At 43.6% G+C, this 27,971-nt stretch overlaps 1 protein-coding gene across 1 annotated transcript in view; it reads right to left on the bottom strand.

Moving 5' to 3' along the window:
* EXOC4 (exocyst complex component 4) overlaps nucleotides 1–27,971 on the bottom strand; it is a 600,856-nt gene that overhangs the window by 135,110 nt on the left and 437,775 nt on the right. The window lies entirely within an intron of this gene.

The following is a 27,971-nucleotide window of genomic DNA, read 5'->3' as shown; positions in this document are numbered from 1 at the left end:
AATTAAGCCTATTATTATGTACTACGATAAAAACAGAGGGATTTCCCTAATGCCAATATCTAAGTCTTATCCAGATGTTGGTAAAATACATTAAATAATAATCAGTCAGAATACTGCAATTCATCAACCCATCACTATAATTTTGTGGTTGCCTAAAACAGAGACCCATAAAACAGAATACATTTAATCTTCTTTCACTGGCACACATTTGACTTACGCATAAAAGACGTACGGGAGATCTGGAAATCTCATTATTCCTACGTTAAGAGAGAGTGAGCTTGTGTGCTCAGGAAAATATTATTTATAGCCATGGTGAAAGCCTAGCATAGCACAGCAGGCATTCTGCCAAATTCCTTCACACATCTGCCAATGCATCTCAATCTTGGGCTAGAACATCTCCTGTTCCAGTTCTGAGCCTCTCACAGAGCTTTACCAATGTACCTCAATCCTAACTTCCAGTGCTGGGCCCTTCACACAATTCTGCAAAAGCGCCACAGTCTTGATCTGGAACATCCCACGCCAATGGCTCAAGCATTGGTTTTTAAATTTAAAAAATGTATAATTTAAAAGTTCTACATTCAAAGCAGCTGCTGTCATTTTCGAAGTTTTACAAGATTTGCTTTTTATTTGAAACGGCTTCTTTGGGTACGTCTTCACTACCCGCCAGATTGGGGGGAAGTGATTGATCTCTTGGGGATCGACGCCAGTACTCCACCTTGGCAGGAGGAGTAAGCGGAGTCAACGGGGGAGCTGCTGTGGTTGACTCGCCACTGTGAGGATGGCCAGGTAAGTCGAACTAAGATACTTCGACTTTAGCGTAGCTGAAGTTGTGTATCTTAGTTCGAACCCCACCCCCTCACAAGTGTAGCCCAGGCCTTTGAGTATGTATATGCGATGCAAAGCCTTTACAACTTCTAAAGCAGCCGCTGCGATTCCATGCTTTCAGGGGGGAGAGCCAAGACAGTGGCACATGAGCAGTGGGCCAGAGACTTCATCAATCCCCAATACTTTTCAAGTGACAGCACCCTACATCACAGAGTTTGTATTTCTCTTTCCTGGTTCTTTATTAAGAAATATATTTGCAGGAGCCCAAGATCTTGTCCTTAAAGAATTCATGTGCTCTTGGTGGTGGTAATTCTGTTCTTTGTGTTACTTTTACTTACACACACTTTTCCTGATTTCCTAACTTTGTCATGCACAAAACTGTCTGTACACACTTAAAACAGAGGTCAAATCTTGAAGTTCTTTCCTCTTCTCAGTCTGTACCCTTGCAAACCTCCATTGAATTCAATAAGTGAGAGCTGATTAAAGACTGAATAAGGACTTGAGGATTTCACTCTATATTAGCAGCCGCTACATATTTTACACAGAACACATTTATAAAAGCCAATCAAGGAAAATCGCAGCAATCCATTTAGGTGAAGGTCTAAGAAAAGGGCAGCAAAAGGGTCAAACAAAAACATGTTTTATTGACCAAACCTACCTATATCATCTTATGCTAGCTTCTTAGTCATTCACTAAGCACAGGAAAGATACATAAACATTTTGCTGCAATAAACTGAAAAAATAAATATCATCTATATTTAAAGGCTCTGATATTTTTCTTCCTACAGCAGCTCTCTAAAGTTGATTGAAAAAGCAATTACTGTACTCAGTTTTCTATGCCACTTCCATTTTCATTTTCCTTTCACGAAAGCCTGGTTCGTGAAAACAAACCAAGGAGGAGTTGGAGGCTACATTTTATCAAGCATTTATGAGACAAGCCAGGAGAAAGGAGCTGTTGGTATTGATCTAAGTGAGGAATGGTGTCAATCACAAAATGGCTGAGATTGTGTGATGACTGCTGTTATTTATTATTATAATAAAAGTAAGTGGGAATTTACAAAAAAATGCAAAATTACAGGAACATAAGCAAAAAAAAAATCACGGGGCATGTATTGACACTTATAACCGCCTTTGTATTCCCATTGTTAACTATACTAGGCAAAGACTGGGCTATAAACAACACAGCAGTTGCCTCTCCAATGCCTAATTTCTGTACAATCAACTTGGGGCATGAAGGCAAGAGGGCTTCAGAGAGGTAGAACTACTTTATGGGGTTAGAGTTCTCACTGGAGGCAAACTTGCCATTTGTTGCAAATCTGGTTGTGAGTTGCTGCTAAGTGCCCTCAACTCTCATGGGGTTGAGCACCCTGAGTTCCTTAAAGGATGTGGAAAATGCTCATCACATTACAGGGCCGAATCCACTGTTCTGATCTTTGGAGTCACCGATCTTTATCAGCCTGTCATACAGCCCAGGGTTTCTCTTTGCAGCTCGAGTCTCTCTGTGAGGTTTGCTCATCTGTTCTTTACTGTCATATCTATTTGCCTACTTACACAATTTTCAGCAGCCAATTGTTATGGATAATTCCACAAAACCCTCAGAATCCAACAAATGTCCAGACCTACCATGCATTATATGGGCAAAACAAGTGCTTTCCTATCCTCCTTTTATTGCTTTTGTGCATTAAACTGTATGAAGACGCCAATATATGAAACCAGGTGAAATTAACTAATTTCTGTTAGCTATGCAGGCATTACAGTCAGCACCTTTACTCCAGTGCCAAAAAAAGGACAGGATTGTCCTGATGTGGTCTGACATGAGAAACTGAGCTGTTAATCCATTCAAGCAGACACTTGATTCCAGCTCCTTGACTACACTGAGCTGAATATTTTGACTGGCTATCTGCTGATTTTGCAAGGGCTCATCCGCGTCTCTAGAGTTCATTGCTCTGGCACCAAGTGCCCTGCATAAAAGATGTGGGGAGAAGAAAGAGAGCAAGACACCTCATCTCAGCCATGTTATTGACAAGGATGCTTGACACTTCCTGAGCACATTTCACCTGAGGATCTCAAAGTGCTTTGCAAAAAGGAGGGACTACCTCATGATGATGATAGCGAGATCATGACTACCATATCATTTTGCAAATAAGTGAAGAGACAAAGCGAGTCAATGGCAAACACAGAAATAGAACACAGCTTTCTGGGCCCTGCATAATTCAACTCCCTCCCCTACTTAACCACCCGGGTCTGTCTGCATGTCACTTCTGCTCTGATAACAATGCTAGTCTTGCAGACACCATCTGTCCATTTCCAACACAACACCTCAGTATGTTCTTCTACCCCCCACTCCTTATGTATTGACCATCCTCCCTGACCTGGTCTGCTAGGTCACTACCCTCCCTTCATTTGAGGGGGTCAGCAAACATGGACAAGGGTGGTCCCGTGGATATAGTGTACATGGACCCTCAGAAAGCCTTCAACAAAGTCCCTCACCAACTGCTCTTATGCAAACTAAGCAGTCATGGGAGAAGCAGAAAGGTCCTCTAATTGATCAGTAACTAGTTAAAAGACAGGAAACAAAGGACAGACAGACAGTTTTCACAATGGGAGAGGTAAATAGTGATGTCCCCCAAGGGTCTGTACTGGGACCAGTGCTGTTCAACCTATTCATGAATGATCTGGAAAAAAGGGGTAAACAGCGAGGTGGCAAAATTTGCAGATGATACAAAATTACTCAGAATAGTCAAGTCCAAGGCAGACTTTGAATAGTTCCAAAGAGATCTCATAAAACTGGCTGACTGAGCAGCAAAATGGCAGATAAAATTCAACGTTGATAAATGAAAAGTACCTCACACTGGAAAACATAACATCAACTATACATACAAAATTATGGGAACTATATTAGCTGCTACCATTCTGGAAAGAGATTTTGGAGTCCTTGTGGATAGTTATCTGAAAACATCTGCTCAATATGAAGTGGAAGTCAAAAAAAGCTAACAGAATATTAGGAACCATGAAGAAAGGGTAGATAATATAAATCCATGGTATTCCATGGTACTCCCATATCTTGAATACTACATGCAGTTCTGGTCACCCCATCTCAAAAACGATATATTAGAATTGGAAAAGGTACAGAGAAGGGTGACAAAAATTATTAAGGGCATAGAACAGCTTCAATATGAGGAGAGATTAAAAAGACTGGGACTGTTCATCTTACAAAAGAGACTACTAAGAAGGGATATGATAGAGGTCTATAAAATTGTCAATGGTGTAGAGAAAGTGAACAAGGAAGTGTTATTTACTACTTCACATAACACAGAAATCAGGCAGCACCCAATGAAATTAAAAGGCAGCAGGAACAAAAGGAATTACTTCTTCACACAATGCAGTCAATCTGTGGAACTCATTGCCAGGTGATGTTGTGAAGGCCAAAATGATAACAGGGTTAAAAAAAGAATGAGATAAGATCGTAGAGAATAGGTCCACCAATGGCTATTAGCCAAGATAGTCAGGGATGCAACCCCATGTTCTGAGTGTCCCTAGCCCCTGACTGCAAGAAGCTGAGAGTGGATGACAGTCGATGAATCACTCGATGACTGCCTATTCTATTCACTCCCTCTAACACAACTGGCATTAGCCATTGTAGGAAGACAGGATACTGGAAAAGGTGGACAATTGGTCTGACCCAGTATGGCTGTTCTTAGGTTTTGATGTTATGTTCAAATCCCTCTTGAAGATCTACTCCTACCATGATGTTTACAAGAAATTAGCCAATTCAGTAACGGCAAGTATGGGCGTACATGGGGATAGTCTACATATCTAATTAAAAAAAAACCACCTTGATTTATCAATATTGTATCATCAAATCATGACCAGTCATCATTGGTAACTTGTATCCCTTTTCCCCTACACTTTCTACATTTCATCTTGTTAGACTATAAAGTTTTCCAGGCAGAGACTGCATCCTGCTTTAGATGTAAATCACAATATAAGATAACCACCACACTATACTTCCCTGGGCTCAGTGGCTGTCTCTCATCCTGAAGCCAGGCTGCACCTTCAAGCTCCATTTGATTATTAACAGCAAAGCAGACGAAAAGGCATGACAGAATAACCCAGAGAGTGGAAATTAGAAGCAAAAATGAAACCAACGAACCCCATGTTTTCCACTGCCACAGTATGTTCAGGACGAGAGGCTCCCCTGTCATTATTTCATTACAGCAATTTCAACACTTGCTCCTGCTAAGTTATTAAAAAAACATTTAAATCATTTTCCTCATCACAGGCACAACAAACTCTCTCATTACCCAAACGTGGAGCAGCGCCAAATTATATGGTGAGAAAATTTGCTTTAACCCCCCCCGCCAACATAACACACACGTACATCCATAAATGAAAGAGCAAATAGTTCAGAAAGAAAGGCAGGTGATTTGCTGGAATTGTGGCTCTTTGAGTGTATTGCCACTGCAAATCCCACCTCACTGTGAAACTGAGCATTTGGGTGAGAGTCTATACAAGGACCTTGTGGCGGCAGGCTCAGTTCCACTAATGCGGTGCCAGAGGCTACCACACAATTTTACTCCTCACCCTGTAATAAACCCCAGGGACTGGTGAATCTGTTTATTTGTTTTCCCATTTAAATAAAACCAATTTCTTATAACCAAGGGACCAAAACTATTTATCTGAGTCATTCAGTTGGATCTCTACTGTCCCTGGGCATCAAGATTCTCTACTGTCCCTGGGCGTCAAGGCTCAAGATTCTGTGCAACACCCTTTGTCTACCACCAGATTTCCATGCCATGCCCAGTAAAGCATGTAAAGAGTACTGGTGATGGGGGATTTAGCAAACTAGTGGACGGAGGCTTTCTTTTACACGCGAAGAGGCAGGAATCTGACACACACAACTCTGCCAAGGCCATGACAAAAAGGGAGAAATTCTGATTCCCCAGGGGCCTCAAGTTACCATCACAATGCTCTACTCCACATCACCTGGTGTTGGAGCTTGAGTGGTAAATAGCATACGTGCTTTGGAAGGGTCTCCCTGCCAGTGCAGATCTGGCAGCATTGACAGCCCTGATGCTCCTCCCCTTTGATAATGTATCATCAATTCCATCTTCAGATATAGAATGTAGGCATTACTCTAGCCTCAGATTGATCGAGGGGTTTGTACCTTTTTAGTTCCATTAATCCGATTCCTTTTCATCACCTATGAAATGTTGTCAGACTGAGACTGGTGATCGGCAAAACAAATGCGAAGCTACTGATAAATGTTTTTCGTCTTTCCGAGGCTCAATTATTTATGTTCAGGAGCAATTCCTCCTGCTACATCTAGAATGGAGCTTATTCAGGATGCAGTAGCTCACACCATTCCAGACACACATACCCCTGTCTGAGCATACGACTGCTGTTTTAAACTCTTGGCTTTGGCTCCCCGTCAAATCACATTTTGCTCTGAAAGTTCTTTTCCTCTCCTTCAAGGTCCTAAACGTCTGTGGTTCATTCACCCGCCAGTTCTCTGTTTGTCTTTTGTTCTGCTTCTGGCCAATTATTAAGGTCAGAATTAGCAGGATATTTTGTTTTCTCTGGTTGTAAACTTTGATTCACTGGGAGCCAGGATACTTGGCAACTATGCACCCCAGCTATGGAATGTAGTGCCTAATGAAATAAAAAGATGGGCTGTCTGTGTCATTGGTTCAAGACCAGGACAAGGAAATACACACATAGGTACACATAATCAGTTCACTTCAATTAAATGAGACTTTATTGCCATGATAAGCTGTACAAACGTTGCCAGAGGTGCGGTGTTGTTGTTGGTGTATGTGTGTCTTTCTGTGTGTGTGTGTTTTTTAAAAACCCTCAGGTATCTGCTAGATAATTAAGATCCACCCACAGCTGGACTATGTAATATGTGGGGGTTTGATTCCGTGTGGCCATTTATCAGCAGAACCCCTTCCTGATCTAACAGCAGATTGCTACGTTGGATGCTGCCATCTCTTTCTCTCTCTGTCATGCTAATTATAGGTTATAACTGTCCAAAAAAGCTGATTATTTTATTACTGGAGGCCCTGGCATTATTGTGAAGGATTTGACATAAATGTAAGGTGTAGTCCAGGAAGGTGCGAGAGCTTCACCATGCCCATAAATGTTCAACACTGCATTGTGCAGGGACATTTCTTAGAGGCAATGTGGTCGAGTGGTTTAAATGGGCAACGATAATTAGGAAGCCTGGGATTTATCCCCAACTCTGCCACTGCCCTCCTCTATGTCCTTGGGTAATCTCAAATTCTGTCTCTTAAATCCCCCCATCTGTAAAATGGGAATAACAACACTTACCTACCTTTCTAAAGTAATTTAAGATCCTCAGATGGAAAGCACTATATGTATGTTTGAAGTATTATCACTCACTCTTTTATGCCTCTTGGTCGTACTGAGTTTATGCACTGGAGCCTGAATTTGGGGCATGTGCCATCTGGTTCTATGCAAACTCCTACATTTCCTTTCAATGCACAGAGCATGTCCCTAGGCCCATGAACACAAATTCTTTAAGAAAAAACTACAAAAATCAGTCCAAATATAGCAAGGACATATTAAAAGAAACCACACCAAAGTTCAAAATATAATCTATCAAGCAAAAGCCTGACTGTACAGATTTTACACCATGATAACATTACACCAGATTTTACGGATGAACTTTAGACCATTCCCTAACGTCATCAGACTAATGCCCAGAGCCAAAGTCCCTCCACTGAACACCCTGCTAAAAGCCCCAGATTTCAGCTCTAGGGAATGACAAGAGCACCAGCTAATTTCAGATATTTTGGCAATGTGCCCAAGTAAACTGGTAGCTTCTCAAGTAGTAACAATAGGACTCAAAACTTTTAGAGATCAACCCCTTGAAATGCACCCAGAAAAGAACATGGAGACAGTTCGGTGCATTGACTTAAAATGCTCCCTTAATACACACAATTCTCTACAATTCTGATGCTTCCAAGTGATTAGCACATGTAGAGTGAATTGCAATATTCCAGGCTGAAGGTCACACAAGCACAAATAATTGCAGCACTGTCCACATCTGAGAGATATGATCGCAAACTTCAAGACAAATGAAGATGAAAGAGAGAAATTTCTGTCTATCACAGTCACCTAGAACTCTGCGAGCAGTCAAGGTTCCAGAAACAAACCCAAGGAAGTGATCTCTGCTGACAAAGTGGGCAAGCCAGCTCAGTCATAGGCAAAGATACGATCCCTGGTTAGAGTGATTCGTTGGACTTTTGGGGGCCCAGAAGCTGCTGGAGAAATTTGATGCAGATCACTTTGCTTCCCTTAAGTACGACATGAAATGAGAGAGCAGGAGCAAACACGAAATACAGCTGTTTAAACCAAAGACATGCTTTTTGGCTTGTCATGCTCATTTCCTTTTTCACACAGTTCCCCACATCACATATTCGAGGAGAGATTTTCAAAGGCATAAACAGGGCAATTAGACAGCTAACGCCCGCTGATTATCACTAGAAAATGGCTTGTCCGGTGAGCTCAAAGTGTTATGATTCACTCCTTCATAGAATCATAGAATATAACGGTTGGAAGGGTCCTCAGGAGGTCATCTAGTCCAACCCCCTGCTCAAAGCAGGGCCAATCCCCAATTTTTGCCCCAGATCCCTAAATGGCACCCTCAAGGATTGAACTCACAACCCCTGGGTTTAGCAGGCCAACGCTCAAACCACTGAGCTATCCCTCCCCCCAAAAAGGTACATAGCAGAGGATGGTTGCAACAACAGATACATTAAAATCTATGCCAAATTGTTTTTTCTTTTAATTACATGGGACACAAGCAGTTATTCAGGCTGAAGTTATTCATACAAACAGGAATCTGATGCAACTGTGCATACAATCCTTTTTCGCCCTTTAAGCTTAAAAGGACTATCTTTAGTCATTATTTAGAGTTAATAGGATAGATCTCATCTCATTTGCACTGGTGTAAATCCAGTGTACCTCCATTGACTTCAAGGTCAACTGAGATCAGAATCTAAGATATTGTCTTTAAGACTCGGATACGCTTTAATTCTCTCTACCCTTTACAGGAACTACAATCCACGGTAAGTTAACAGAACACTGCACTGGGCAGGATTCTGATCTTTTTATATCAGTTTTACATGGCTTTAACTCCCTTGACTCCAGTGAGATTTTTTCAGGTTTATAGAAGCATGAGATTCACAGATTTTAAAGCTAGAAGGGACCATTCTGATTCATACCTTCTGTATAATGTTGGTTTCAGAGTAGCAGCCATGTTAGTGAAAGTGGGCTGTAGCCCACGAAAGCTTATGCCCTAATAAATTTGTTAGTCTCTAAGATGCCACAAGTACTCCTGTTCTTTTTGTATAATGTTGGACAGAGCATTTCACCCAGTGATTCCTATGTCAAGCGTGTAATGATCAGAATCAAGCCCATCATGCAAGGTAATACATGACAATTTCACAACGTCAACTTGGGGCAACACTGGAAAATATCTTCTATCACAAAAGCAGATCGTTTTGCAAAAATTACCATTCTGACAGGCTCTTCTGTGCGTGAGAGAGAATCAGTAATTTTTAAGTGAAAAGGTCTATTTACAGATTAGTAACGAATGGGGAAACTTTAAATTTATTGCCTTCTCTGAATTGTTTCGGATGTAATTTAGAACATTATTAACCTTTAAACTGCTAGCAAAGTTTATACACTTTCGTAAGAACCTTTATATTCCCCAAAGGGGAAAAAAATCCATAATGCAGAAATGAATACTCTGATCACAGCACTTGAGGGTCTATTTTCCTGCTTTCTATTCTGCAATTGACAAATCCACTTCTTCAAAACGGTGGCAGCCTTTCTGCCCTCGCTCCAATGAATGCACCTTGTCAGGAAGGGGCGGGTCCTGACGTAAAGTAGCTTCTTTACCTTTTCCATTTAACAATAGATTAATCTCTCTTTTGTTCTCTGCAAGAGTAGATGTCACATTTTGAAATATGCTTTTACAACAGGTATAATTAAATGTCTAATAGGAGGGATGGCGCAGGAATTAGCGGTGGGTCCTTTACAACTCGAAAAGGCTAGCACACGGTTTCTTTTCCCCCCTACTACACATCTGCAATTACATTCCACTGTGAATAATGTAATTATAAAAATGGAATTAAAAATGAGTGTGTTGTAAAAGGATTAGTTCCTTTGAGCATTTGAACATTTCAAAAGGAGAATGGATTAATGCTGACAATTCAATAAATTAGCCATCAATTATTTAAAACACGGTGGCTTTTCTGATTGGAAAAACATTTCAAAAACTAGAAATTATAGTGTGATTCTTTCTGAGCGAAATGGTCCCAGACTTCAAAACACAGAAAAAAGAATGCACGCTAATGTAAATGTGACTTTCCAATGAGCCTAACAGGAATGTAGAAAAATTTATTCTCTGCATAGTATCTTGGGGTCCTTTATAAAAAGTATATCACAACTATATGTTTGTACTGTTGTTGTAGTCATTTTGCTCCTAGGATACGAGAGAGAAAAGGTAGGTAAGGTAATATCTTTTACTGGACCAACTTCTGTTGGTTGAAGGGACAAGCTTTTGAGCTTCACAAAGCTCTTCTTCAGGTCTGGGGAAGGTAACCAGAGTGTCTGAGCAAAATATAAATTGGGACAGATTCTTACAACATAAGGGGGTGTAGCGAGGCGATGACTCACCAGTGCGGCGCCTACTGCTGGTTGTCTCAGGAATTAGCTCTTCCAGCCTGGAGCGCCCTCTGCAGGCTGGTGTCTGGCCTGCTGCTGGCCCCCATGTTCCTCCCAGACCCTGGTGCCCCTTTACCTTGGGGTGTTGATCCCTGGCAGTGCCCCCACACTCTGGGTCTCCCCACCCAGAGGAACCTCTAACCCTCTATCCCCACTTTGCCTCAGTGGCTACTACCAGTCATCCTCTAGCCCCCACTCACTGGGGCAGACTGCAGTCTGTCATGGCCACTCATCATTGGCAAAGGGGGTTTGGACCAGCTGCCTCTGCCTAACCCCAGGCTACACCTCTATAGCCTCAGTACCTGCTTTGGGCCTTATCCGAAGTCTCAGCCTGGGGAGTTGCCAGGTTGGAGCTCCCCAGCTCCTCTTGCCTGTCCACAGCGCTACTCTACTCAGGTACCCTGCTCAGCTCCCAGGCAGCCAGATCCTTCTCTCTTCACAGCTAGAGAGAGACTGACTGCTCCTGGCTCACAGCCCTTTCAAAGGGCCAGCTGTGGCTGCTTCCCCAATCAGCCAAGGCTTTTCTCTTAGCCCCAGCCCTCTCCAAGGGCTGGCTTTAACCCTTTCCGGGCCAGAGCGGGGTGACCGCCCCGCTACAAGGGGGTTCACACAAGCTGCAGGAGACCACTTAAAATGAAGAGGGCAATTAAGGCTTAGCAGGCAGTAGGTGTGCTACAAATTGTTGGAATGAGCTATAAAATCAGTGTCTTTATTGACACCACGGTTTTTAGTGACTAGCAGAGTTATGAATATAAGTTCTCCAGCTCATCTTCTGAAGGCACAGTGCAGATTTCCTTTGAGGGCAAAGTCTGAGAGGTCAGATATGGAGTGATGGTTTTGGGAAAAATGTTTGCCCATGGGTGATACAGTGTTTTTGCCTTTTATTATTTTTCTCTGTGAGTTCATTCAAGATAGTAGTGATTGTCTGGCTTCACCCACATAGTTGTTGGAGTATTTGATACCCTGGATGAGGTACACCATATGTTGTGATCGACATGTGGAGGATCTATGGGTAGGGCTCTGTGTGTGTCATGGAAGTTGCGGAAGTTATGGATTCCGTGACTTTCCATAACCTCCGTGACTTCTGCAGCAGCCAGTGTGGTTAACCCTTGGGCTTCCCAAGCAGCTGGCCCTGAGGCCAGCTGCTCAGGTGGCCCCAGAGACAGCCACACTGGCAGCTGCCGGAGTGGCTCTGCAGCCAGCTGCTGCTTGGGCAGCACCTGACAGCTGGCCCCGGGGACCGCCAGAACAGCAGTCAATGCGGCTGGCCCTGGGGACCACCAGAACAAAAGTCGTGGGGACAGCTGGAGCAGCTGCTGCTCGGCGGCCCGCAGCAGCAAGCAGCGGGGCCGTGGCCCATGGGATGGATGCTGCTCACCTCCCCCTAGCAGCGGCTCCCCCACAGGACTGCCCCTCAGCAACACTTCCCCCCCCCCCCAAGATTTAGTCAGGGGGTATTTACAGTATAAATCATGGACAGGTCACAGGCCGTGAATTTTTGTTTATTGCCCGTGACCTGTCTTTGAATTTTACTAAAAATACCCATGACTAGATTGTAGCCTTACCTATGGGTCTTGCTCATTGTAGCAGTGGAGATATGTCTTGCAGGTTTTGCATCTGTTGTTCTGGCAGGGACTGGTGCCGTTTTGAGTAGGTATGTCCTGGACTATGGGGAGTTTACTCTTGACTATGAACTTAATGAGGCTGGGGGGTTGTTTGAAGGCCAGAAGAGAGGGTTCGGGAAAGATTTATTTCAGGATGTGGTCCCCCATCAAGTATAGGTTGTAATTGTTTGACGATACCCTATATGTATTCCTGTGTGGGGTGGTAGGTGACAACTAGGAGTGTGTTGAGAGAGGTTTTATTTTTTTCTTTATTGAAGTAGGTTCTCCCAGGGAATTTGGGTGGCCTGTTCCACGATGTGACCTACTTCTCTGGGGGGAGTGTCCTTGTTTAGTAAAGGCAGTTTTAAGTGTGTTTTGGTGTGTATCCCAGACTTTCTCTTTGGAGAAAATTCTGTGGTATCTGAGTGCCTGGCAGTAGATAACAGATTTCTTGGTGTGTCTGGAGTGGTTGGTGGATCTGTGAAAGTACGTATGGTGATTGGTCAGGTTTTTAGATATAGTCGTTCATAAGGTTCCATTGTTGAAGCTGTTCATGGGTGTACAGGAAATTGATGCTCGGGTGGAGTTTTCTAGAGCGAGTTTGATAGATAGGGGTGTGGTTGTTGAATTTGTGCTGCAAATCTTTGTTCAGGTTGTCTGTCATGACGATGAAAATATCATCCATGCATCTCAGGTATATTGTTGGTTTTGTGGCGCATTTTTCCAGAAATTCTTCCTTGAGATGGCCCATAAAGAGGCTGACATATTGGGGAGCCATCCTAGCATGCATGGATGTTCTCAAGGTTTGGACAAAGTGTTTGTTGTTAAATGTGAAGATGTTGTGGATGAGGATGAAATGGATGAGTTTGGTGATGTGTTTAGGGTGGATTTCCAAACCCTGTACGTTATCTTGTAAGTATTTGAGGTGGACAGTAATGCTATCATGGTGAGGGATGTTGGTGAATAGGGAGGTGACATCCATGGTGGCAAGGATAGTGTTCTGGAGGAAGTTTTGATGTTGCGGCACTTCTGGAGGAAGTTGCTAGGATCTTGGAGGAAGCTGGCCTTTTGTGTGGTGAGTGATTTGAGGATGGTTTCTATGAGTCCCGATATTGCTTCCATAAGAGTGCCATGGCCAGATATGATTGGTCTGCCTTGGTTCCCTTGTTTGTGTATCTTGGGAAGCCGGGAGAAGGTCCTGTGGTGGGTTTGTGGGGGATGAGATTGTAGGGTTTTTCTTGCAATAGTTTGAGAAAGGATTTCATGCGTGACCTGTCTATTGGGGTCTTCCTTGAATTCTCTAATAGGGATTCAGAGTTGTCTATTGGCTTTGTTGACGTAGTCATTACGATTAAGGACTACAATGGCACCCCCTTTGTCTGCTAGTTTGATCGCTATTTGGTGGTTGGATTTCAGGGACTATTTAGCTGTCCTTTTGGTAGTAGAGATTGTGGTGGATCTAATGTTCATTGAGGATCTCACAGTCAATATTTTTCCTGAAGCAATCGATGTAATGATCCAGTGTGAGGGTTTGTCCTATCGGGGTGTCCAGTCACATGATTCCTTTTGCTTATGACTGTTGATAGGGATTTGGTAGTTGTGTGTGGTATCGTCTTTGTTGTGAAAAAATTCCTTGTGGCAGAGTTGGTGTAAGAATTCTTCTAGTTCTCCACATGTTAGCATGGTATCAGATTCTATGGTGGGGCAGCAGTTTAGTCCTTTGGAGACTACAAATACTTCTGAGTTAGCCTTGATAGGTTAATGATATCGGGGAGTCATGTAGTGTCCATGTGGTGGGTCCTAGTCATAGAATCATAGAATATCAGGGTTGGAAGGGACCCCTGAAGGTCATCTAGTCCAACCCCCTGCTCGAAGCAGGACCAATTCCCAGTTAAATCATCCCAGCCAGGGCTTTGTCAAGCCTGACCTTAAAAACCTCTAAGGAAGGAGATTCTACCACCTCCCTAGGTAACGCATTCCAGTGTTTCACCACCCTCTTAGTGAAAAAGTTTTTCCTAATATCCAATCTAAACCTCCCCCACTGCAACTTGAGACCATTACTCCTCGTTCTGTCATCTGCTACCATTGAGAACAGTCTAGAGCCATCCTCTTTGGAACCCCCTTTCAGGTAGTTGAAAGCAGCTATCAAATCCCCCCTCATTCTTCTCTTCTGCAGGCTAAACAATCCCAGCTCCCTCAGCCTCTCCTCATAACTCATGTGTTCCAGTCCCCTAATCATTTTTGTTGCCCTTCGCTGGACTCTCTCCAATTTATCCACATCCTTCTTGAAGTGTGGGGCCTAAAACTGGACACAGTACTCCAGATGAGGCCTCACCAATGTCGAATAGAGGGGAACGATCACGTCCCTCGATCTGCTCGCTATGCCCCTACTTATACATCCCAAAATGCCATTGGCCTTCTTGGCAACAAGGGCACACTGCTGACTCATATCCAGCTTCTCGTCCACTGTCACCCTAGGTTCTTTTCCGCAGAACTGCTGCCTAGCCATTCGGTCCCTAGTCTGTAGCTGTGCATTGGGTTCTTCCGTCCTAAGTGCAGGACCCTGCACTTATCCTTATTGAACCTCATCAGATTTCTTTTGGCCCAATCCTCCAATTTGTCTAGGTCCCTCTGTATCCTATCCCTCCCCTCCAGCGTATCTACCACTCCTCCCAGTTTAGTATCATCCGCAAATTTGCTGAGAGTGCAATCCACACCATCCTCCAGATCATTTATGAAGATATTGAACAAAACCGGCCCCAGGACCGACCCTTGGGGCACTCCACTTGATACCGGCTGCCAACTAGACATGGAGCCATTGATCACTACCCGTTGAGCCCGACAATCTAGCCAGCTTTCTACCCACCTTATAGTGCATTCATCCAGCCCATACTTCCTTAACTTGCTGACAAGAATACTGTGGGAGACCGTGTCAAAAGCTTTGCTAAAGTCAAGAAACAATACATCCACTGCTTTCCCTTCATCCACAGAACCAGTAATCTCATCATAAAAGGCGATTAGATTAGTCAGGCATGACCTTCCCTTGGTGAATCCATGCTGGCTGTTCCTGATCACTTTCCTCTCATGCAAGTGCTTCAGGATTGATTCTTTGAGGACCTGCTCCATGATTTTTCCAGGGACTGAGGTGAGGCTGACTGGCCTGTAGTTCCCAGGATCCTCCTTCTTCCCTTTTTTAAAGATTGGCACTATATTAGCCTTTTTCCAGTCATCCGGGACTTCCCCGGTTCGCCACGAGTTTTCAAAGATAATAGCCAATGGCTCTGCAATCACAGCCGCCAATTCCTTCAGCACTCTCGGATGCAACTCGTCCGGCCCCATGGACTTGTGCACGTCCAGCTTTTCTAAATAGTCCCTAACCACCTCTATCTCCACAGAGGACTGGCCATCTCTTCCCCATTTTGTGATGCCCAGCACAGCAGTCTGGGAGCTGACCTTGTTAGTGAAAACAGAGGCAAAAAAGCATTGAGTACATTAGCTTTTTCCACATCCTCTGTCACTAGGTTGCCTCCCTCATTCAGTAAGGGGCCCACACTTTCCTTGGCTATCTTCTTGTTGCTTCTCCTAGAAGTGGCGTTCTATGGAGTTCTTGCAGTTATAAACACACTTAAAATATGAACTCTCCACCAGAGAAGTCGATTGCATCATGGAAAGGGTCACCCAAATACTCCAGGAAAACCTGTTTCATTGCAGACAAAATGCGCTGACTGCACATCCCTAGTTTTCACCTACCACCCTCACAGAACATTTACAGCGTATGATCAAACAATTACTTGATGGGAACCACATCCTGAAAAAAATCCTTCCCAAACCCCCTCTTCTGGCCTTCAAACAACCCCCCAACCTCACCAACTTAATCATCAGAAGCAAGTTCCCCACAGACCAGGATGCAACAACTGAAAACAGTGACGAACCCTGCCCAGAACAACAGATGCAAAACCTTCAGACATACCACCACTGCCATGATGATCTATACCCTCCACGACACACTTTTTAAGATTTACATATCCTACTCATGCCTATCACAATGTATGACACATCTCATCAAGTACATCAAATACCTCACCAACAACGGTGTGGGTGAAACTATGTTCTCTAATGAATTCACACAGAAAAATGATAAAAGACAAAAATATCATATAACCTGTGAGAAAATACTTTTCTCAATGTGATCACTCCATATCTGACCTCTTAGTCCTTGTCCTCAAAGGAAACCAGCACAATGCCTTCAAAAGATGAGCATGGGAATTTCATAACTCTGATAGACATTAAAACCTTGTCGCTAAAAGTCAGCGTGTGTGAACGCTCTCTATCGGTATTTTGTTGGCACTTTACTTCAAGCGCTCCTGCTGACAAAGCCACGTTCACACTGCCACTTGCATTAGCAAAACTTGTGTCTTTCGCGGGGGGGGGGGGGAGGGTTAAGTACCCGTGAAAGACAAAAGATTTGTCGACAACGTCGCAGTATAGACTTACCCTCAGACACTGTGGCTACTTTCCTCAGACCTGAAGAAGAGCTCAGTGGAGCTCGAAAACTTGTCCCTTCCACCAACAGAAATTGGACCAATAAAATATATTACTTCACCCACCTTGTCTCTCTTATGTCACACTATATAGCATTATAAATTGGACTTGGGATTCACATTCTAAATTAGGCTTGGGAGTCACAAAGCGTACTAATTCTGCAAACGGAAGAGGCCAGGGCAACAGAGCATTTCCGCATTGCCATGATACAGAGTATTAACTTTGGGTTAATCAGTGCACAGAAAGTCCAAAAAATGCTACAGATCCGCAAGTATGAGTGCCAATTAAGCTTTCCTAGCAAAAATGGGGGTAAGCAAGAAAACTCTAGAGTCTTTCTGGTCACAGAATGATGTGTTTCGTTTGAGTGCAGTTTATTAGCATTTGCCTTTGTAGTTATTTGTAAGTGAATGCTAAGGGCATTCTGGACACTGCAGATATGGACATCCATCAAAGAAAAAGTCACAGCTAAACCGAAACATCAGATTAAAAATGAAAAAGTATATAAGAAAAAAAGGGAGCTGGAAGGATGGATATGTGTGGTGGGGATTATTGATACAGTTCTAACTAAAATCCCACATGCACTTTTCAAAAGATCAGTGCCAGCACTGATGATCAGTTAACGAGAAGGCCCGATCTTCCTCTGCATCCCAAACAGGAAGGCTTTAATGGCAAGGCACTTGTGTATTTAACGAGGTAACAAATAAAATGCACAATCTTCAAATAAATATGAACATGGCCAAGCCAAATGGCTTCTACGATGGACATAAGACGACGGCAGCCATTGCTGACACCAACCATGTGGGCTCAGCGGAGGAGGCAAAATGAAGATTTATGAGTGCAATATTTACCCTGTGAAGGCAGCCTGTCTGTGCTGTTTTACTAATTAAAATAATCAATCAATGCCTATGTCCAAGGCTGGGGCAGATGAAAAGTTGGGGATAAACCAAATGTCAAAAGCAACTCCTAGAAAAGCCAGAATGTGAGAAAAAATAAATAAAATGACTTATGAGGACGTTTTAGTGCTTTTACTGGTCTAGTGATTGCTCAGTGCATTGCCACTAAAAACAGCCGCTCAATCTGTGATGAGAACGTATATTGTAACTGCTGCTGCAGCAAAGCCCTCATTAAGGGCTTAATCCTGCAATGTACTGAGTCCTCGTCAAGGCCCAATCAAGTCAGCGGGAGCTGGTGGTGCTCAGCATCTCAGGAATGTTTCATACCTTACTGATTAAGCTCCACAGTCTCCATCCTTAAGCTGTTGTGCATATTAAACTCCCACCAATTTCCAGTGAAGCCAAAGATAATGGTGTACACGCAATCGCTACAGGATCACAAAGGTACAACCATATAAATAGACCTGGGAAGGATCCAGAGGAAAATGCATGTAGAGTTTCTCTAGCTGATCTAGAAGGGAATATCAACAGGCTAGAGAAAGGCTGGAATATAACCCTCCCGCAGTCCAGTGACCCACCCCCCCCACCCCTCAGTGACTGCACCTATGAAGCAGAGACCTTAAAAAAGCAGAAATGGGGGTGGGGGAGAGGATGGTAGTGACAGTTGATAGACTTGCTCTGCTATAACTGACAGTGAGGTGCTAAATTTGTAGGCCAAAGAAGAGGGTGATGGCTTTTTTTTTTTTTTTTTGCAAAGCCATCTCTGATGCGTGACAAGTGGAGTGACACTCCCTCTGCTTTGGTTACTGTCTCCAGTTATGAGATGAATTATCAGAGAAACAAGAGAGCCTCAAAATTCACCCAGACGCAGTCCTCCCTTCATGCTCATACTAGCTCCTAGGATAACCTCACAGGTTTAGCACTTTTGCTACTCCCTAACCACAGCCGTTCCTGCTGGTTTCAGGTCTGGAATCCAGTCATTTCCCCCTTCTTGACTGACTGCTGAACATCCTAAGCAGCACTGAAAACTGAAGATGCCTTTGATAGCGAGTAAAGTCAAATATGTTTCAAAAAAGTCAGCTCTTGAAAGATCAGATTGACAGAGTGCTAATGAAGTTCAGTCCCTGTCAGCAGATGTGTCATAAACCATTACCTCTCTCCTGCTTATTCACCAAGCAGTCCTGCAGCAGAAAGATCAAAACAGACAGCAACCAATCAACACCCTAAAACATCCCCTGAAAATGCAAAGGTTGACCCTGTTCCAATCAAGGTTTGCAGAACACAGAAAACCAAGGAAACTGTTCTTTTCCAACTCGAGGAAGTCAGATCCAAACTATGTTTAAATTAATGATAAAGACCCGACTCAAACCCACAAAGTTAAGGTCGAGAATCTGGGCTGATACCGTAAATTGCGCCACCATAAAAAAATTACAAACATACTTAATGCCATCAATTCATTTTAAAGTACTAGTATGAGGCACCTAGAAACCAAACTGGTTAGTGCACTATAAAATACACAGATTTAGAGAGAGAGAGAGAGAAATCATGTCTTTGGGGTTAGAAAAAGAACCTACAGATAGCAAATTTAACAAATGCTAAGTTGCATTTTCACGTTGTCACCTGTAAAGTGGGGATAATGATACTGATTTCTTTGGTACAGTGCTTTGAGATCTATCGATGAAAAGCCCTATAAAAGACCTAGGTATGATTATATTACTATTATCATGAATAGTGCTGGAATAATTTAAATCAGAAATCCAGACTCCACAACATCCTCTACATGGGGCAACATATTAATACCATTTGGAAACTTACGCTGGTGCAGAATGCGGTTACCTGCTCATTAAGAGCTGCTTCAAACACTGCACAGTGCTACAAGTGCTACACTGGCGGTAAGTTTTACACTTCCATACAAGCGCCTTGGGTTTAATTATGCACTTCATGAAAATTAAAATAAATAAAATAAATATGTGAAAGAAATTAAGATGCTTCTTAAATGATAGGATATCAGTTAGATTGGGTAAGCAAATATTTAGAGAATTCATAGAATCGTAGGCCTGGACGGGACGTTGAGAGGTTATCTAGTCCAGTCCGCTGCACTCAAGGCAGGACTAAGTAGTATCGAGACCAGTGATGGGCAACCTGTGGCCTGTTAGGGTAATCCGCTGGCGGGCTGCAAAACAGTTTGTTTACACTGATCGTCTGCAGGCTCGACTGCCCGCAGATTCCAGTGGCCATGGTTGTTGTTCCTGGCCAATGGGAGCTGCGGGAAGCGGTGACCAGCACATCCCTGTGGCCCACTGACTGTTACTTATCATCTTATTATCTTCTAGGTGTTTGCAAATTGATTGCTTGGTTATTTGCTCGATTATCTTTCCAGGTACTGAAGTTAAGCTGACTGGTCCATAATTCCCCGGGTTGTCTTTATTTCCCTTTTTACAGGTAGGCACTACATTTGCCCTTTTCCAGTCCTCTGGAATCTCTCCTGTCTTTCACGACTTTTCGAAGATAATCAAAAATGACTCAGACATCTTCTCAGTCAGTTCCTTGAGTATTCTAGGATGTATTTCATCAGGTCCTGGTGTCTTGAAGACACCTAACTTGTCTCAGTAATTTTTAACTTGTTCTTTCCCTATTTTAGCCTCTGAACTACCTCAGTTTCACTGCCTTTCACTATGTTTGATGTCCAAGTGCTACTAACCTTTTTGGTGGGGAAAAAAAAAAGTCATTCAGCACTTCTGCCATTTCTACGTTTTCTCTCCCTGGTTGCCTACCCTGTCCTTGGTCTTCCTCTTGCTTCTAATAAATTTGTAGAATGTCTTCTTGTTACCCTTAATGTCTCTAGCTAGTTTAATCCCGTTTTGTGCCTTGGTCTTTTTATTGTTGTCCCTAAATACTTGTGTTATTTGGTTATATTCATCCTTTGTAATTTGACCTAGTTTCCACTCTTTGTAGGATGCTTTTTTGAGTTTCAGATCACTGAAGATTTCCCGGGTAAGCCAGAGTGGTCTCTTGCCATACTTCCTATCATAGAATATCAGGGTTGGAAGGGACCTCAGGAGGTCATCTAGTCCAACCCCCTGCTCAAAGCAGGACCAAGCCCCAACTAAATCATCCCAGCCAGGGCTTTGTCAAGCCTGACCATAAAAACTTCTAAGGAAGAAGATTCCACCACCTCCCTAGGTAACGCATTCCAGTGTTTCACCACCCTCCTAGTGAAAAAGTTTTTCCTAATATTCAACCTAAACCTCCCCCACTGCAACTTGAGACCATTATTCCTTGTTCTGTCATCTGCTACCACTGAGAACAGTCTAGAGCCATCCTCTTTGGAACCCCCTTTCAGGTAGTTGAAAGCAGCTATCAAATCCCCACTCATTCTTCTCTTCCGCACACTAAACAATCCCAGTTCCCTCAGCCTCTCCTCATAAGTCATGTGTTCCAGTCCCCTAATCATTTTTGTTGCCCTCTGCCAGACGTTGTCCAATTTTTCCACATCCTTCTTGTAGCGTGAGGCCCAAAACTGGACACAGTACTCCAGAATGAGGCCTCACCAATGTCGAATAGAGGGGAACGATCACGTCCCTCAATCTGTTGGCAATGCCCCTACTTATACATCCCCAAATTCCATTGCCCTTCTTGGCAACAAGGGCACACTGTTGACTGTTGCGTTACCTAGGGAGGTGGTAGAATCTCCTTCCTTAGAGGTTTTTAAGGTCAGGCTTGACAAAGCCCTGGCTGGGATGATTTAACTGGGAATTGGTCCTGCTTTGAGCAGGGGGTTGGACTAGATGACCTTCTGGGGTCCCTTCCAACCCTGATATTCTATGATTCTATGACTCATATCCAGCTTCTCGTCCCCTGTAATCCCTAGGTCCTTTCCTGCAGAACTGCTGCCTAGCCATTCGGTCCCTAGTCTGTAGCAGTGCATGCGATTCTTCCGTCCTAAGTGCAGGACTCTGCACTTGTCCTTGTTGAACCTCATAAGATTTCTTTTGGCCCAATCCTCTAATTTGTCTAGGGACCCCTGTATCCTATCTCTACCCTCCAGCGTATCTACCTCTCCTCCCAGTTTAGTGTCATCTGCAAACTTGCTGAGAGTGCAATCCACACCACCCTCCAGATCATTTATGAAGATATTGAACAAAACCAGCCCCAGGACCGACCCTTGGGGCACTCCACTAGATACCGGCTGCCCACTAGACATAGAGCCATTGATCACTACCCGTTGAGCCTGACAATCTAGCCAACTTTCTATCCACCTTATAGTCCATTCATCCAGCCCACACTTCTTTAACTTGCTGGCAAGAATACTGTGGGAGACCGTGTCAAAAAGTCTGCTGCAGTTTCCACGGTAAACATCTGATGAAGTGAGCTGTAGCTCACGAAAGCTCATGCTCAAATAAATTGGTTAGTCTCTAAGGTGCCACAAGTCCTCCTTTTCTTTTTGCGTGTCAAAAGCTTTGCTAAAGTCAAGGAACAACACGTCCACCGCTTTCCCCTCATCCACAGAACCAGTTACCTCCTCATAGAAGGCAATTAGATTAGTGAGGCGTGACTTGCCCTTGGTGAATCCATGCTGACTGTTCCTGATCACTTTCCTCTCCTCTAAGTGCTTCGGAATTGACTCCTTGAGGACCTGCTCCATGATTTTTCCAGGGACTGAGGTGAGGCTGACTGGCCTGTAGTTCCCAGGATCCTCCTTCTTCCCTTTTTTAAAGATGGGCACTACATTAGCCTTTTTCCAGTCGTCCGGGACTTCCCTCGATCGCCATGAGTTTTCAAAGATAATGGCCAATGGCTCTGCAATCACATCCGCCCAACTCCTGACATCCCTGGCAGGGACATCCTGACATCCTGACACATCCCTGGTCATTTGTCCAATCTTTCACTTCTTGTAAGCTTCTTTTTTGTGTTTAAGATCAGCAAGGATTTCACTGTGAAGCCAAGCTGGTTGCCTGCCATATTTACTATTCTTTCTACACATCGGGATGTTTTGTCCCTGTAACCTCAATAAGGATTCTTTAAAATACAGCCAGCTCTCCTGGACTCCTTTCCCCCTCATGTCATTCTGCCCATCAGTTCCCTGAGGGAGTCAAAGTCTGGTTTTCTGAAGTCCAGGGTCCGTATTCTGCTGCTCTCCTTTCTTCCCTGTGTCAGGATCCTGAACTCAACCTTCCCATGCTCACTGCCTTCCTGGTTCCCATCCACTTTTGCTTCCCTTACTAATTCTTCCCAGTTTGTGAGCAGCAGGACAAGAAGAGCTCTGCCCCTAGTTGGTTCCTCCAGCACTTGCACCAGGAAATTGTCCCCTACATTTTCCAAAAACTTCCTGGATTGTCTGTGCACTGCTGTATTGCTCTCCCAGCAGATATCAGGGTGATTGAAGTCTCCCATGAGAACCAGGGCCTACGATCTAGTAACTTCTGTCAGTTGCCGGAAGAAAGCCTCGTCCACCTCATCCCCCTGGTCCGGTGGTCTATTGCAGACTCCCACCACGACATCACCCTTGTTGCTCACACTTCTAAACTTAATCCAGAGACTCTCAGGTTTTTCTGCAGCTTCATACCAGAACTCTGAGCAGTCCTACTGCTCTCTTACATACTATGCAACTCCCCCACCTTTTCTGCCCTGCCTGTCCTTCCTGAACAGTTTATATCCATCCATGACAGTACTCCAGCCATGTGAGTTATCCCACCAAGTCTCTGTTATTCCAATCACATCATAATTCCTTGACTGTGCCAGGACTTCCAGTTCTCCCTGCTTGTTTCCTAGGCTTCTTGCATTTGTGTATAGGCACTTGAGATAACTCGCTGATCCTTTCTCAGTATGAGGCAGGAGCCCTCCCCTCTCACGTGCTCCTGCTCGTGCTTCCTCCCGGTATTCCACTTCCCCACTTACCTCAGGGCTTTGGTCTCCTTCCTCCAGTGAATCTAGTTTAAGGTCCTCCTCACTAGGTTAGCCAGCCTGCTTGCGAAGATGCTGTTCCCTCTCTTCGTTAGGTGGAGCCCGTCTCTGCCTAGCACTCCTCCTTCTTGGAACACCATCCCATGGTCAAAGAATCCAAAGCCTTCTCTCCGACACCACCTGCGTAGCCATTTGTTGACTTCCATGATTTGATGGTCTCTACCCAGGCCTTTTCCTTCCACGGGGAGGATGGACGAGAACACCACTTGCACCTCAAACTCCTTTATCCTTCTTCCCAAAGCCACGTAGTCTGCAGTGATCTGCTCAAGGTCATTCTTGGCAGTATCATTGGTGCCCACGTGGAGAAGCAGGAAGGGGTAGCGATCCGAGGGCTTGATGAGTCTCGGCACTCTCTCCGTCACATTGTGAATCCTAGCTCCTGACAAGCAGCAGACTTCTCGGTTTTCCCGGTCGGGGCGGCAGATAGATGACTCCGTCTCCCTGAGGAGAGAGTCCCCGACCACCACCACCCGCCTCCTTCTCTTGGGAGTGGTGGTCGTGGAACCCCCAACCCTAGGACAGTGCATCTCATGCCTTCCAATTGGCGGAGTCTCCCTCTGTTCCCTTCCCTCAGACGTATCATCTAGTCCACTCTCCACATTAGTACCTATCTTTCTTACGCAGTGGGATAGTTTGCTCTTGTGCCCTTAATAATGTCTCTTTGAAAAACTGCCAACTCTCTTGAACTGTTTTTCCCTGTAGACTTGCTTCCCACGGGATCTTACCTACCAGCTTTGTGAGTTTGTTAAAGTCTGCATTCTTGAAATCCATTATCTTTATTGTGCTGTTTTCCCTCCCACCATTCTTTAGAATCATGAACTCTACTATTTCATGATCACTTTCACCTAAGCTGCCCTCCACTTTCAAATTCTCGACCAGTTCCTCCCTATTTGTCAAAATCAAATCTAGAACAGCTATCTCCTAGCAGCTTTCACCACCTTCTGAAATAAAAAAATTGTTTCCAATACATTCCAAGAACTTGTTGGCTAATCTATGCCCTACTATATTATTTTCCCAACAGATGTCTGGGTAGATGAAGTCCTCTATCACCACTAAGTCCTGTGCTTTGGATGATTTTGTTATTAGAAATTATTAGAAATGAGATGGACACATTGGTAATCTCTTTGAGTCATAAATTCAAATCTTTCTGGGGCTGGAATTGGCCAAAAGTTATTACCATGTGATACACATTTGGTGGCCTAAATAAAATGAGATGGTGGTGGAACCTAGGTAGCTAATCAAGTATCTCTAGACATTTTGTTAACTGGCAATCTCATGATGAGAGTCAGGACTGAACGGACAATAGAGACTGACCTCTAGATTCATTCCTACTTCTGTCCCCTTTTGGTCAAGTTTGAAGCACATTAGTGGGATGGTTTGAAGAAGCTAAGACTACTGTTATGGAGGCATGGGAGGGGATGGGGGGCGGGAGGCAAGAGTGGGAGGGGAATGTTCCTATACTGGGGATAAAGAAAATAATTCAGCATGATGGCATGCCATGCCAGTATGTCCACATAAATCCTTATGAACTTGTCAACTCAATCCGTTCTCCCATCTATGCTTTACTGAATATGCGTGTGAACATGTTTTTTTAAAATAAAACAAATCAATTGTAACATTTTGCCTTAAACTAGCAATAGCATTTAGACCATGCTGTGGTCACATGATCTGTCTCAATGCAGAGCATAAATGCTTCCAGAAGACATAGCAGTATGTTGAGGGAGCAAGAATCCGTGTAAAGAAATACTCAAGTGAATAGGAAGATTCTCCATTGAGAGCGAATTTTGTCTAGTGGTTCAAACAGGAGACTGGGAACCGGACTCCTGGATTCTATTTACAGCTCTGCCACTGCTCAAAATGTGACCTTGAACATATTTCAACCGCTTGGTGTCTTAGTTCTCCCATCTGCAAAAATGGATGCCACCTGCCACACAGGGTGTAACTATTTGTAAAGCACTTTGATATTCTTGAGGCACCGTGTCATTGTAAAATATTATTAGAATTTATTGATTAGAATTACAGGTGCTTCCTCAAAGGTTATGTTCACCAAGAAATTCAAATTGACCAGCCACAGTTGTAGCCTAATAGATTTTGATTCCTGCTGCAAGTGGACCTTAAAGACGACTAATTTGTTTACACTAATAATAAAGAAATCCACTTTGAACCAATGTGTGCAACAACCACCACAGTTGAATGCCACTCATTGCGATCATTCTTCTTACTAACATGCCGTAATTTGACAGGATGAAAACAACGTGCCATTGCTGTTGGTAATGTTTCCTCAGGAAAGTCACAAGTGATCCTGGCAGTGACTCAGCTTAGCGTGCGAGATAATCAGTCTAGGCAACGGGTAATTATCTCAAGCAAGTCATTATCCAGGAAGCAGCTGTGCACTCAGATTTCTGAATGAGACTTTAACTAGATTTTCAGCAATCAGCCCTTTGTCAGAAACTTTTATGCCCTGCCATATAAGACAAATTATGCTGCTATGATACATGGTAGTAAATGCATATGCCTTAAAGGCCAATTTCAGTCTGGCTTGTACTGTATAGCCCAGGAGGTGTAAAGATCAAACAGCAAGAAACACTTTTCACTGGGCATAAACTGTGAAACACGTTTGAAACTGTATTTCCAAAGTCATTGTTGGTAGTGGCCACCTTGCTGAAAAGATCTATCATTTTTGATGTTGACAGCATGGGAACAGGATATAAGAAGTTGTCAAGCTGTTTTCATCCTGATTTAATACTAATTTAAACAACTGTAGCATGAACGTTAATGCAGAATATTTGACAACAATTTAGTTTTTTGTTCATGACTGTTCTGGCAGTATTAAAAGGGGAGTGATTAACAAAATCTTCCATTTGACTATAGAATAATGGCTAAAAAGTACTTAATGAGGCCCTATTCATAGTTAAGCGCAATATTTTTAATGGGCTACTACAATGTTTTTAGCTTAATCATTGTAGAATTACATCACTAATTTGAGAGGGACATGATGGGTTAGGATGGCAGAAAACCTTTCCCCTACGATGGAGGTCTTTGCTTCAAACATCTCAAGGTGAACTATGCAAAGGGAGTGGATGGTTCTTAATAGTTCTTAAACCAGTTCCTAGTGAATGTGTGTCTACATCATAAAACTACCACCATGACTAACCCCTTTGCATACATCTTCACAGCAACTAGACACCCTTGTCTGGCCTGCGTCAGCCAACTAGGGCTCGTGGGGCTTGGGCTGTGGGGCTGTTTCACTCCTGTGCAGACTTCTGGGCTCAAGCCAGAGCTCGAGCTCTGGGCCCCTCCCACTTCGCAGGGTCCTGTGTCTAGTTACTGTGTAGACATACCCTTTGTGGTAAGCCTCAATAAAGGTACTAAGGATTGACAAATTATAGAAACTGAATGAGAAATCACAATCCAGTCCGTCTCTTCAACCTCAAATGGACCTTAAGCAAATTCACATGCCTTCAGAGGAGGCAGGCATATATCGTATCATCTTGCTAAGAATCCAAAACAAATGTGGAAGGTTAACAGCTTTAATGGCCCTGATCCAAAGCCTACACTCTGATATGACCAAATAGAATTATCAGCTCTTGATAAGGTCATCTGCTTGGGCAGACTGATTTGGGTTTCTTATCCATTCTAGAGACTAACCAATTTATTCCGAAAGCTTATGCTCAAATAAATTGGTTAGTCTCTAAGGTGCCACAAGTACTCCTTTTCTTTTTGCGAATACAGACTAACACGGCTACTACTCTGAAACTTATCCATTCTAATTCTCACGAGCAAGTTACTGATGTGAAAGAGAAAGAGAAAAAGCAAGATACTCAAGGAATGCCCACAACAATAATCTGCATTTTTTCCTATACAACTCAAATGGACTTGACTGGTGATGCTGTTTCAAGCCATCTAGTCTTGAACTTAAATCACTCTGCCTTGTATTACATCTTTTTATTTCAGTTTTAATACAGTTTTTCTGCCCCTGAAGCCAGCAGACCAGGCTTGAAATGTGATTTTCCACTACCGACTGAAAGTCAAGTCTCAAAGGATTTCGCTGCTCACAACCAACCATGTATATTTCCTCTTTCATTTGGAACCTGTGAAAGTGAGGAACTATTTGTACCAGAGACAGCCATAGGATGAGAAAGTACCATGCAAAACTTCCACCAGTGCAGATACACCTCACTGTTGAACTATACCACACTCTGGCCAACCCAGATCTGCTAATGCTTTTCATGGATTCCAAGTTTCCAAGGTCAGAAGGGACCCTTGTGATCATCTAGTCTGACCTGCATAATACAAGCTATAGAACTTCCCCAGAATCATTCCTAGAGCAGATCTTTGGGAACAAAATCCAATCCTGATTTTAAAATTGTCTGTGTTGGAGAACCCA

The sequence above is a fragment of the Lepidochelys kempii genome, chromosome 1 (genome assembly GCF_965140265.1).
Source record: "Lepidochelys kempii isolate rLepKem1 chromosome 1, rLepKem1.hap2, whole genome shotgun sequence".
Lineage (NCBI taxonomy): Eukaryota > Metazoa > Chordata > Testudines > Cheloniidae > Lepidochelys > Lepidochelys kempii.
The sequence above is the reverse complement of the archived record's forward strand: the minus strand, read 5'-3'. Positions and strand labels throughout refer to the sequence as shown.